Here is a 14,116-nt window from a genome sequence, read left to right as displayed (position 1 = left end):
ATGGTACTGTGTTCATCAGTGGTTATTAGGTGCTTCAGAGATGAAGTGGAATGTGCACACTTTCCATTATTCATTACAGACAAAAAACTTACCTTTTTTAAAGCGATAAGTTTTTTTGTAGTTCTTGTACTCACTCGAACAACTCTTTCAGTATTTTTGCTGCATTTTGTAAATAATATTGATTTCATATACTTTTGATATTGAGAAAATTTATCATTGCTTGCATTTTATCCTTTATGCAATTTAATAGAACGATCATTTTAAATTGGCTTTTAAATACAACCACAAACAGCTAATAATGAAACAATTTTGCTTCTGGTGAACAGATGTTACGAGGTATGAATTATAGCAGACCAGTAACTACTGTGAGGCAAATAAGAATGTCCCTTTACTTTTTCTGACTTTAAAACACTTTTACTTTCTGCAGAACTTCCTTTTAAAGCAATACCATGAGATAGAATAACTGTCTCCAACAAAAATTTTGTAAGAATCTAGTCAAACTATAAAAACAGACATTTTTGATTTATATAATTTTAATGAATGAGTATTAAGAAATAGATAATTTTATTATAATGACAAAAATTTGTTGATACCCGTAACGAAACGAAATGGTGTCTTCAACTAATAAGTATTGATCATTTTCCCTATCGTTCTAATATTAAATGAAAGAGGAAGTTGCAAAAAATTCAAATTTTGTACAGGCCGTTTGAAATTGTGATCAAATGTGTTTTTAAATACAGCTTTATAGATAAAATAATTGACCATTTTCAAACTGGAAAATTTTATTTTGAAGCAGTCATGAAAACTATAATGAAACTTGTTTGAAAAGCAAGGAATTATAAACATTAAAAAGAGAACACTTAAAAACAAAATGTATTAACTCAAATCATCTTGCATTACTAAAACCTTTTTACACATTTTTTAGTAAGTTTGCTGTAGTGGATTGTGATGATGTGAGTTTTATTCTGGTATTAAAATTAAATCTTGAAGGATACAAAGCATTGTTTAAACATTGTTCTTCCTTTGTATTCTAAAGTGCACTTTCAGAGCCTTTCAAAAAGGGCAGAAGTGTAATTTTGGTATTAATGAAGAAGCAATTGCAGATAACCTCAAAGCCCAAAAATTAAATTATTGGGAATGTTGTTTGAAGAAATGAATGAAGAACATCTTTGAGTACCTGCAATTAAATATTTGTCAACTATGATGAATATATCGCAGAAAAGTCTAAAGTAGCAAACTATACATTAGAATTTTGTTCATTTCTTTTCTAAAAATTTTGATACACGGAATAAGCTATGTATGGTTTGTTCAATGCTTCACAAATGTTGGTAAGTAAAATATAATACATCATTTTACATCTTGAAAATAATGCAAAAATTATTGCTATTACATCAGATGGAAGCCAATCAAACAAAACCATTCGATTAACATTAGGTAACAGTAGAAGAAGAATTTTCTATTTTATAGCTGTCGTTTTAACTAATAAGGTGTGATAGTTGTATATGGGTGTTTACTAATGTCATGCATTTATTCCAAAAGTTATGAGATTATTTTCTTTGAAAAAGACAAGTATAAAAATGAAATTATTGATCACTATTAGGGAAACTCATTTCTTGCAGACAAATCAAAATATCCAGTTTAGCAAAGTGACAATAAATTAATGTTGGCTCACATTAATCCTAGCCAAAACCTCTGAACGATAAACCTTTCTGTTATTCAGGTGAAATGCTGGTACTGCTTAATACAATTAACGAACTCTGCATCCAGAAAATCTTTTTAATTATATAAAGCCACTGAAAAGTTTTTTCTTGAAAAAAAAAATACAATAATTAATGACCATAAAACATACTTTTGATTTTTTTTATCTTTTCAACTATGCTATAGGAAAATTCAGTCTAAATCCTTTGAAGATTTTGGAATTATCCAATTAAGAATAATGATCATTTGTCAATAGCTGATTTTACGCAGCTGCTTATATTGCAAGCAATACACATACCAATAAAATAATATTTTATTTTCTGCTGAAATGTATCTTCTGGTTGATCATTTATCTTCAAAATGAGAATAATAAAGTGGGACTCTTAAAAATATAATTGAAAATTTTATTTGGAAGTAAGGAAAAATTTAAACTACGATTCCATAGCATTTGAAAGAAATGAAAATTATTTAAAAAAATGTCTGCTATGTTAGAAAATTTTTCTAATTTAGTAATTTAAAGCTCTATTTGTATCTTTATGATAAAATAATTTCTTTTTATTGAAAATGAATAACCAACATTTTTTCTAAAAATATTTATTTCTAATTTTAAGATATGTAGTTAAATAAATTGAAAAAAATGATTATTTCTATACTTGTTAAACATAAAATTACTTCTTTGAATTTATTTAAAGCTTTTAATTTTTGAAGCCAAAATGCTCAACAAAACAGATAAATAACCAAAATTTTTAATATTACTATATTAATTAGCATCACAATTTCAAAAAAATATGTTTTCAACTTTTTGAAAATTTAGGGGCACCAGGTTTTTTTTTAAATGATTAAATATAAAATATCACTAAATTGATTTTAAATTAAAAAAATTTTTGGTTTTCCTTTTAATTTAAGAGCTCCCCATTTGAGGAAGGCAATTCAGTGAATTGCCTTTTAATTAAAAATTAGAAATTGTAACAACATTTTTTAATTTTTTTGTGTAAAATTAATTTAAAAGAAAATTATCCTTAAGTGGTGATAATATAGCCATAATTCTAAAAAAACGAAGTTGTAATTTTCTAGTAAGGGCATGAAAGTTTCTGGTTAATTTTTTTTTCAAGACATACTAAAGAGTAAAGGGCTATCAAAAAATTAAGATTTCTACATTTTAAATGAAACGGGTAACTTGTGAGATAAATTTAAATTTAAAATAAATTTATTATTTTTCTTTCTTTGTGTTATTCATCTACCTTAAACCATCTGTTCAAAATTAAATTCTCTACAAGTTTTGTTTAAAAGTTTTATGTGTATTACTCATTTAACAATTTATTGTACGTCAGCATAAAAAACAAGGATTTTTACTCAAATTTATTAGTTTTCACCCCAGATTTATTAAAAACTACCAGATACGTTTCTGGGACCTATTTTATTCAATTTTTCAGGTCAAAAACCTTAAGACATTACTAATTCTGCTGCTAAGTTAATGTCCTAAAAATTTCATTAAGACCATATTTCACCAGGGTAGCTGAAATGAAAGCGAACTCTTTTACTAGCTGTTACTCCCAAATGAAGCATTTTAGGACATATCTTTATATATCAGTTTTTTCCATTATTTTTATGATTAGAATAGGTTATGAAAGTTCCCAGAAAATTTGTTTATACAAAAACGTGTATGTATATATATATATATATATATATATATATATATATATATATTTGCTTTAAATTGTATCACAAAATTTTCTGTGATACCTGTATAAAACTGTAATATAAAACCATATAAAAAAATGTAATATAAAACATCTCCATGCCCAAGTGGTAGTATCTCTAATCAATAATTAAAAAAGATATAACTTTTAAACTATTCAATGATTTTAAATTTTATCACATACAAATTTTTAAAAGTTAATTTGCCAGTCATTCAATAATGTCAGTTTAAAAAAGAAATTACCAAGAAATTTCAAGGGGTGAAAGGGCTTTTTGTAACTGCTGATTTTTGTTAAGTGTTCCTTCTTAGTTGCAAATTCGATTATTACAAATTAAAATTTTGGTATTCTTCCAATCAGTGGTGTAATATATTTGATTTATAAAAATTACTTTGAAAGAATTTTCTGAAAGGTCTTGCTGTAAAAACCAATGAGTGAGTAATTATGCCTTATTTATTTATATAAATAGTTTGATTATTAAAAAATTAATAAATTATAATTTAATAGCTCATATAGAACAAACTGAAGCCCAAGTATGTAAACATATCAAAAGAGCACAGATGTTCATGCTCACTGCTATTGTGATTTCAGTATTCTTCAGGCTGATAATAATATTAAAAATAATCTTTCCAATAATATTAAAAATCATTATCAATGATACAGGAAAAACAGTACAAAATTTAATCTATAAATACTATCACATTTGTGAATCTACTATAATAATTCCTATTGTATTGCATTTGCTACCTTTTGCCACTCAAAGCAGCACAAAAGATCATTAAAAACTGCTTGACACATGATCCCCAAATGTTAAAACCAAACATATTTAATGAATACATTTATTAATATTTAGACATTACAAATAAATATTTTAAATTATAAAATATACAATAGAAGTCTTATTTTAAGAATAAAAAAATGAAAATTGTAAAAATGAAGTAAAAAGTCAGTCTAGTAATTCTATTTGCTCTGATTAATTAAAAAATTAGTTTAAAATAAAAATATTTCTTTAAAATGCCGTTAATTTAAACTATACAAATTATATAATTAAATACAGAAGTAAACCTTATTTTACTAATAATAATAATAAAAAATATCTACAAATAATGTTCAAACTATAATCCTCAGGAAATTGAAATTTCGTGGAACATTTTCAAAATTGAATTGAAACTTCTTTTATGTTGTTGGCTACCTGAAATACAGAAAGAAAAAATAATAAATTCAGTATTGAAGGATAATACTTCATAATTGGTAATATTCCTTATACTCAATCCAAGTTTGACTCCTGCAACCAATTGGAAGCTGGACTGCCATGATAGCAGATTTAAAAAATGTTAGTTTAGACTAATTCACAGCACTAATTTTCCCAGTTTACTGCAATATTTTTGAGACTGTCGTACACTGAACCCCTATGACAAAAGTAAATGTTAACAGTGTACAAATCTGGTAAAAAAAAATATACGAAACATTACAGAAAAGTTGGTAAACAATGTACACTTGACTCACAGACAGGTTAAATTTTATGATAAAAAGGACTTCTTTTTTCATTCAAAACCATATTGCGCATTCTTATTATGGTAAACACTGTTTTGTATCAATACATAACTTCAAAAATAATTTTTTTTTTTAATACAAATAGTCCCCCGTTCGGATCTCCGGGTGGGGACTACTAAGGAAGGGGTCACCAGAAAATTAAAAAATAACATTCTACGAGTCGGAGCGTGGAATGTTAGAAGCTTAAAAAAGGTTGGTAGGCTAGAAAATTTAAAAAGGGAAATGGGTAGGACAAATGTGGATATAGTAGGAATTAGTGAGGCTCGGTGGGAAGAGGAAGGCGACTTTTGGTCAGGTGATTTTAGAGTAATTAACTCAGCGTCAAATAATGGGCAGGCAGGAGTAGGTTTCGTGATGAACAAGAAGATAGGGAGGAGAGTGGAGTATTTCAAAACGCATAGCGATAGAATCATTGTAATAAGGATAAAATCAAAACCTAAACCGACAACGATTGTTAACGTCTATGTGCCTACAAGCGCCCATGATGATGATGAGGTAGAATGTGTATAAGAAGAGATTGATGAAGCAATTAAACATGTAAAAGGAGATGAAAATTTAATAATAGTTGGAGATTGGAATGCAAGCATTGGAGAAGGCAAGGAAGGAAATATAGTGGGTGAATACGGGCTGAGCAAAAGGAATGAAAGAGGGGACCGACTTATAGAGTTTTGCACGAAGTATAATTTAGTAATTGCCAACACCCAATTTAAAAATCATAATAGAAGAATATACACTTGGAAAAAGCCAGGCGATACTGCAAGGTATCAGATAGATTATATCATGGTTAAGCAAAGATTTAGAAATCAACTCGTTGACTGCAAAACTTACCCTGGAGCAGACATTGATAGCGACCATAATTTGGTGATAATGAAATGTAGATTGGGGTTTAAAAACCTGAAGAAAAGGTGTCAGATGAATCGGTGGAATTTAGAGAAGCTTGAGGAAGAGGAGGTAAAGAAGATTTTTGAGGAGGACATCGCAAGAGGTCTGAGTAAAAAAAGATAACGTAGAAAATGTAGAAGAAGAATGGGAGAATGTTAAAAAGGAAATTCTTAAATCAGCAGAAGCAAACTTAGGCGGAATAAAGAGAACTGGTAGAAAACCTTGGGTTTCAGACAATATATTGCAGCTGATGGATGAACGTAGAAAATATAAGAATGCTAGTGATGAAGAAAGTAAAAGGATCTATCGGCAATTAAGAAATGCTATAAACAGGAAGTGCAAACTGGTGAAAGAAGAGTGGATTAAAGAAAAGTGTTCAGAAGTGGAAAGAGAAATGAACATTGGTAAAATAGACGGAGCATACAGGAAAGTTAAGGAAAATTTTGGGGTACATAAATTAAAATCTAATAATGTGTTAAACAAAGATGGTGCACCAATATATAATACGAAAGGTAAAGTCGATAGATGGGTGGAATATATTGAAGAGTTATACGGAGGAAATGAATTAGAAAATGGTGTTATAGAGGAAGAAGAGGAAGTTGAGGAGGATGAAATGGGAGAAACAATACTGAGATCTGAATTTAAGAGAGCATTAAAAGATTTAAATGGCAGAAAGGCTCCTGGAATAGACGGAATACCTGTAGAATTACTGCGCAGTGCAGGTGAGGAAGCGATTGATAGATTATACAAACTGGTTTGTAATATTTATGAAAATGGGGAATTTCCATCAGATTTCAAAAAAAGTGTTATAGTTATGATACCAAAGAAAGCAGGGGCAGATAAATGTGAAGAATACAGAACAATTAGTTTAACTAGTCATGCATCAAAAATCTTAACTAGAATTTTATACAGAAGAATTGAGAGGAGAGTGGAAGAAGTGTTAGGAGAAGACCAATTTGGTTTCAGGAAAAGTATAGGGACAAGGGAAGCAATTTTAGGCCTCAGATTAATAGTAGAAGGAAGATTAAAGAAAAACAAACCAACATACTTGGCGTTTATAGACCTAGAAAAGGCTTTCGATAACGTAGACTGGAATAAAATGTTCAGCATTTTAAAAAAATTAGGGTTCAAATACAGAGATAGAAGAACAATTGCTAACATGTACAGGAACCAAACAGCAACAATAACAATTGAAGAACATAAGAAAGAAGCCCTAATAAGAAAGGGAGTCCGACAAGGATGTTCCCTATCGCCGTTACTTTTTAATCTTTACATGGAACTAGCAGTTAATGATGTTAAAGAACAATTTAGATTCGGAGTAACAGTACAAGGTGAAAAGATAAAGATGCTACGATTTGCTGATGATATAGTAATTCTAGCCGAGAGTAAAAAGGATTTAGAAGAAACAATGAACGGCATAGATGAAGTCCTACGCAAAAACTATTGCATGAAAATAAACAAGAACAAAACAAAAGTAATGAAATGTAGTAGAAATAACAAAGATGGACCACTGAATGTGAAAATAGGAGGAGAAAAGATTATGGAGGTAGAAGAATTTTGTTATTTGGGAAGTAAAATTATTAAAGATGGACGAAGCAGGAGCGATATAAAATGCAGAATAGCACAAGCTAAACGAGCCTTCAGTAAGAAATATAATTTGTTTACATCAAAAATGAATTTAGTCAGGAAAAGATTTTTGAAAGTGTATGTTTGGAGTGTCGCTTTATATGGAAGTGAAACTTGGACAATCGGAGTATCTGAGAAGAAAAGATTAGAAGCTTTTGAAATGTGGTGCTATAGGAGAATGTTAAAAATCAGATGGGTGGATAAAGTGACAAATGAAGAGGTATTACGGCAAATAGATGAAGAAAGTAGCATTTGGAAAAATATAGTTAAAAGAAGAGACAGACTTATAGGCCACATACTAAGGCATCCTGGAATAGTCGCTTTAATATTGGAAGGACAGGTAGAAGGGAAAAATTGTGTAGGCAGGCCACGTTTGGAGTATGTAAAACAAATTGTTGGGGATGTAGGATGTAGAGGGTATACTGAAATGAAACGACTAGCACTAGATAGGGAATCCTGGAGAGCTGCATCACTGCATCAAACCAGTCAAATGACTGAAGACAAAAAAAAAAAATACAAAATTATGTACAAGGTTTGATAAAAAAATATGCAAATTTTTTAATTTCCCAGGCAGTACAAGTGCAATTGTCACAATTGTTTTTTTGTGTTTTTACACTTGTCCCTAACATATATTTATATTGGTAGCAATAATGGATGCTTAGTTTATTGTTGGTCATCAGAAATGTTACATGTATTTTGGTATTCTTGGCGAGTTTTTAATGTGAAAAAATGGGACAAAGAATTTGGATTAAGAATGCAATAAAGTGCAGCACTACATTAGAAGTGTTGAATGTTACTATTGGTGATTCTTGTATGAAAAAAAACAAACGTTTTCAAGAGGGCTGTGAAGACGTTGAGAATGAAGAGTACCCTGGACATCCCAGCACAATAGCAATCGATGACATGTCAAAAAAGTGAAGAAAATGATAATGGACAATCACTGAATCACTATCAGATAGAATGCTGATATCGTCACATCACTTGGCTAATTTGTGCCGTTTTTTTTTTTGCTCATTTGTTCAAGCAATTTTTTCAGATGTTTTGGGCTTGAAACATGTGGCAGCAAAATTTGTTTCAAAATTGTTGAATTTCGACCAAAAGCAGTGCCAAACGAACAGTATTCAGAAGCTGCTGAATGAAGTGAACAACATTCCAAAACTGCTCAAACAGGTCATAACTGGAGATGAAATCTGGGTGTATGGGTATGATCTAAAAACTAAGGCCCAATCATCCCAATGAAAGCTTCCTGAAAAGCCAAGACTGAAAAAAGCTTATCAAGTTCGATCAAAGTGAAGTTCTGATCAATGTGTTGTTTAATTTCAGTGGCTTAGTGTACCATGAGTTCTTGCCAGCAGGTTGAACAGTCAATAAGGAGTACTACCTGTAAGTTATACTCTGTTTACACAGAACAATCCAAAGAAAACGCTTCGATTTTAGCGAAATAATTCATGGCAATTGCACCACAATTATGTACCTTCTCATATTTCACTGCTTGTTTGTTAAGTTTTGACCAAAAACAACACAGTTATGATGCTTTAGCCTCCGTATTCACCAGACATGGTCCTCTGTTACTTCTTCCTATTCCCAAATCTGAAAGAACCATGGAAGGATGACGTTTTGCAAACATTGAAGAGATAAAGACAGAATGCTGAAAGAGCTAAATGCCATACAGAATTGTATTCGAGGGTTGGTTCAAAGATTGGAAAAAGCACTGGACAATATTTGAAGGAGAGTACATTGAAGATGACAAAAACAATATTGATGATTTTTTGAGAAAAACTAAAATTCTGCTTATTTTTTTACCAAACTTCATTTCATGATATGAATAAATTATTATTCATACATAACACTAATCATTATATAACATAGATAATCATATTTAAACTATTAAAATAAACCACCTAGTACAGAATATTGAGATAATTCCATTATTGGAATTATTCAAATCATGACTGAGAATTTGGGATCCTGCCAAAGTACTTTCATGGAAAAATTAGGTAATATATATCTCATCTCAATATTCTGTGCTATTTAGTTTATTTTAATAAAATTTAAATATAACTTAACACTACAGAAGTGTAATATGGTGTAATATACAATTAATCTTAATTATTACTCATACAGTACTTGAATACATTATGTATTCATAATTATATAGCATAATTTATACTACTTATATACAAAAACTGTACAGTATAGATGGTGCTACTTTAGTGGCTTCACTGTTTCTATTTCATTTCAACTGTCAAATTATTTTAATTTTAACATTATAATTCACAGTTTACTGATCAGGGTTATTGACTACATATTTAATTTCCACTATTAACTTACGTATTTCATTTATTCATTGCCAACTGACTTTTTCTAAGATTAATATAGTATTTTATTTACTCCACTTTAAACTGAAATTAAAGAAAAACTTTCTCTTCAATTAAGAATTTGTTCACATTGGTCCAACAAAAAATCCTTCAGTAAACACTAATTTGAGCTAATTAATTTAAAAACTTCAGTGTACAAATAAGAAAAACTAACACAAGCTTTGTGGTATATATTTAATCAAATTATTCATAAGAACAAGTTCCTGAAAAATTCTTAACAGCCCTTTTAGTGCAGAAAAATCTGTTGTGTATAGCAGTACTTAAAGTGTACTTTGACCGCTTCTTTAAACAATACTTTTTCTTTAGTACAGATCAAGATATGTCACTAAGAATACCATGATTTATACCATCCATATAAATGTTTTAATTTATATTCAAATAAATAAAACTAAATGTCATCAAATGATACAGAATCACATTTCCAATATTATTAATAAAAGTAAGGCTAGCTTTAAATAGCATCAGAGCTATTGTATAAGTAGAAATAACTATTTTTATATACATCTGTTACTAAAACAGCATTTTAAGCTCATGAAAGAAATTTCAACTCATCATATAAAGTCCAAAACCCTTACCATAAATTAAAAAAAAACCCCTGTGATTTATCACTAACATTAATGATATACACCAAAAAGATTCAACAGTAACTTACACTGAACATTCTAAATGATATACAGTGTTAAAATTTTATTTCTTTCAAGCACATTATAAACTTAATCTATTCTTTATGCAAACTGACAGTAATGAAAATGGCTCTACTTTAATTTAAAAAATAGTTATATTTTCTTAAAACAAACATTAATTTTTACTGTTTTATTAAAATTATTTATGTAAAACTCAAGCATAACAAATAATTACTGACCAATGTGTTTAAAATATTTCATATTTATGCAAAGTACTGTTGTATGAAATAAGAAAAATTATTCTGGCTTCAAATAACATCATAAAATTATTATGCTGAAATTTTAGAAAATACCATTTGTGATTCTTCAAAAATCTGCAACTCATATATATTTTTTATCAATTTTCTGAAATACGTAAGCAATTAGAATAAAACAAATTTTTAAACAGATTATTAAAATAAAAATAGACGAGTACATTTAAAAATAATCTAAACACAGCATTCACTTCATTTTATTGATTATTAATATTAATAAATGAACCACCTAATAAAACAAATTTTACAAATAATTTTGATCCTATTCAATTCCCGCAAATAGTAAATTATGTTTAAATCATAACTTTCATGTTTTAGAAAATATTTGTGAGCAAGTTTATTTTTTTCATATTATTTTTAGTTATATGTATTAACAAATTGAGAACTGAATATAATAAGTAAATTATTTCAAAATATATATTTTTTATCACTTTCATTAGAAAAAAATTCTAAATATGTGTTTTATTCCTCTATATTAATTAGTATTAAGAAAAACTTTGAAAAAGGAAAAAACACAGACTGTATATCATAAACATAGAAATGTAATACGTCACCAAATAATGAAATTCAAATTACGGTTCACAAACATTATACATAGAACATCAATGTTGTAAATGTACAAGAACTGAGATGACTGTTTGCATCAATGGTCAGGATAACATGAAAATTACTATGTTCATTAATAGCAATGGCAAATGACAACTTATTCATTCACAGTTAAGAGCAGATAATACCTTGATGATAAATAAAATCTTTCAAACTATATAAACAGACTAAATATTTATTTTGTCTATCTATTTACAGATTCTAATTTAAGTTATCTGAAAGAAACTTACTAATGGACCACTAAAGGAACATCAACTACAAAAGAAAATTGAGAATCTTTTACTTTGCGAGCATAAGGAAGGACTATTTTCATATCTGAGGGTTCAACAATAAACTGATTTAGTATCTGTAGTGAAAATATATTACACCACTTTAAATTAAATATAACTAGAATTTGTTTAACTGGGCATTAATGTAAGAGATCATGAAAAGTAATAATTAGTTTAAGCTGAGTTTACAAAAAGTTAGAGCGTTAAAAAATTTCCTCCCTGAATAAAATCAATGTACCTAGCAAAATTAACACCAGTATCTTTGAAAAGTAAATTATTCTAGATTTGTGGTTCAGGGGTTATTAGTATTTAACCCCCCCCCACAAAAAAATATGTGAGCTATCTAAATACTGAATAACAGAATTTGCATATTCATCCATAATAAATTTCAAAATTTTCAAAAAACAGTTTCCACAAATCATAAATAAATGTTTTAATTATAGAATTCAAGAACTGAAGATGTAGGATTCTATGAAAATTGATTCTTGGAATTAATATAGTAAGTTTAACTTTATTTATTGTATTTTGGTGATTTATATTTCATTTAATATTAAATTTTATTAGCACAGTGTGGTAAATACACACGTGAGCGTGCGCACACAGATGTCCATACATAGAATACATAAAAATAAATAATAATAAATAAATAAAAAACTGGTTTTCATAAAAAAATATTTTGTTATATATGGAAACTTATGAGATACCTGTATACACTAGTCGGTTAGGATTCACTTTGTTTGCCCTTCCCTCCTAGTTGGCCAACTTTGTTCATTATTCTCAACCCCAAAGTAGCTGGGGCCTCAATATATGTATGGCTTTAATGTATGTATGAAAACATGAATGTGCTCTACAAATTTTAAAGCAATCAGTCTGTTGGTTCTCGCACTATACTGTTGCAAACGATTAGAACTGCCATAAACTTTTGCACCTATATATTAGATAAATATATATAAACTAAAACTAAATACATTTGTCTACAAACATTAAAGACATATACTTTGTGATCCAAAAACTTCAAATTACCCTCATCAGGTACTTTTTCTATCAACCTTTGCTTGATCACTCATAAATCACTTGCTATGGAAAATTTTTCAAGAGATAGAAGTTTTTTATGTTTAGCCTCTAGAACCATCGTAAACTATTCAGAGGATGAATGAGGATGGCGTGTATGAATGTAAATGAAGTATAATTGTACAGTCTCAGGTTGACCATTCCTGAGATGTGTGATTAATTGAAACCCAACCACCAAAGAATACCAGTATCCATAAAAAACTGCCTCTACTAGGATTTGAACCTTAAAATTTTCAACTCAAAATCAGCTGTTATGCAATGACAAGTTTACCACTAGACTAACCAGTGGGTTTCTTAAACGCATCTCGTAAGTTACCCGTTGCATCTAAAATGTAAAAATCTTAATTTTTCTTATAGCCCTTACTCTTCAGTGTTTGTTGAAAATAAAAAATGCACATTCATTCTGCCGTTCCAAAACATATTAGACTGTTCACACCAACCTGTTTACTTTCAACTGGTATTATAATTTAAATCCAAAAAAAATATCACTGCCTAAATTTCAGTCAGCAGTGACACCAATTGTTACTTATTTTAAAATTTGCTCATGGATATGTGAGCTCCTTTTCTAAATAAATTAATGAAAGGTAATCATATTTTAGAAAAGTGGCAAAATAATAAATTAGTATATTCTTATAAAAAAAGTAATGAAAATACAAAATAGTATAAGCGCATAAGTGAATAAATCCACCGGGGTGGTCTAGTGGTGAACTTTTATTTTATTTTATATAATATAAAATAATTTATATATTAAAACAATTATATAATAGCATTCATAATTCTGGTTTAATTTTTCATAGCAGGGGATTAATTGAAAAGTTACCGCATTTATTATTCAACAGCTATCAGTCCCATCGTATTTTTATTTGCAGACATGTACAACATTTTGATATTTTTCTAAAAAAAAGCCCTCATTGAGAGCTTTTCAACGATACATAAGTGGTACTTGTTTTCATCGGTTCCAGAGTTATAGCCAAATAAAGTTTTAATTAATAAAATATTTGTAACTTACAAGCGAAAGGCACATCGGTTCGAATCCCGACTTCATGTTCATATATTTATTTTTTTCTAATTTAAATATATTGATTTATTAATAATTATTAACCTCAGATTGTAGATTTACAAAAAATGACATTTCAGTAGTAGCAATAAAATGAAAAAATCAGAAGTTATTAGTGAAATAAAATTTTGTATACTTTCCGGTTTTAATTCAAACATTTTTGTGGAGATTAATAATTAATTATTAATAAATCAATACAAGGCTATATTTTAAATGAAATTTTTATATAATAAAGAGATAATTCAGTTTTCATTGTTTAGATTTCAAATTCTAAATCTAGAAAGATTGTAGTCGCAAACATGAATAAAACTAGAATTGATAATAAAAATGGGTTTAATTCA

At 28.6% G+C, this 14,116-nt stretch overlaps 1 long non-coding RNA gene across 1 annotated transcript; it reads right to left on the bottom strand.

Annotated features, from left to right (window-relative positions):
* Positions 1-3,495: 3,495 nt before the first annotated feature.
* Positions 3,496-13,856, bottom strand: LOC142327794 (uncharacterized). Its single transcript, XR_012757105.1, has 3 exons — positions 13,728-13,856; positions 10,698-10,863; positions 3,496-4,587 (listed from the first exon to the last, which is right to left on the bottom strand). It is a non-coding gene; the product is annotated as an uncharacterized LOC142327794 (long non-coding RNA).
* Positions 13,857-14,116: the final 260 nt, after the last annotated feature.

The sequence above is a fragment of the Lycorma delicatula genome, chromosome 7, assembly GCF_047948215.1.
Source record: "Lycorma delicatula isolate Av1 chromosome 7, ASM4794821v1, whole genome shotgun sequence".
NCBI lineage: Eukaryota > Metazoa > Arthropoda > Insecta > Hemiptera > Fulgoridae > Lycorma > Lycorma delicatula.
The sequence above is the reverse complement of the archived record's forward strand: the minus strand, read 5'-3'. Positions and strand labels throughout refer to the sequence as shown.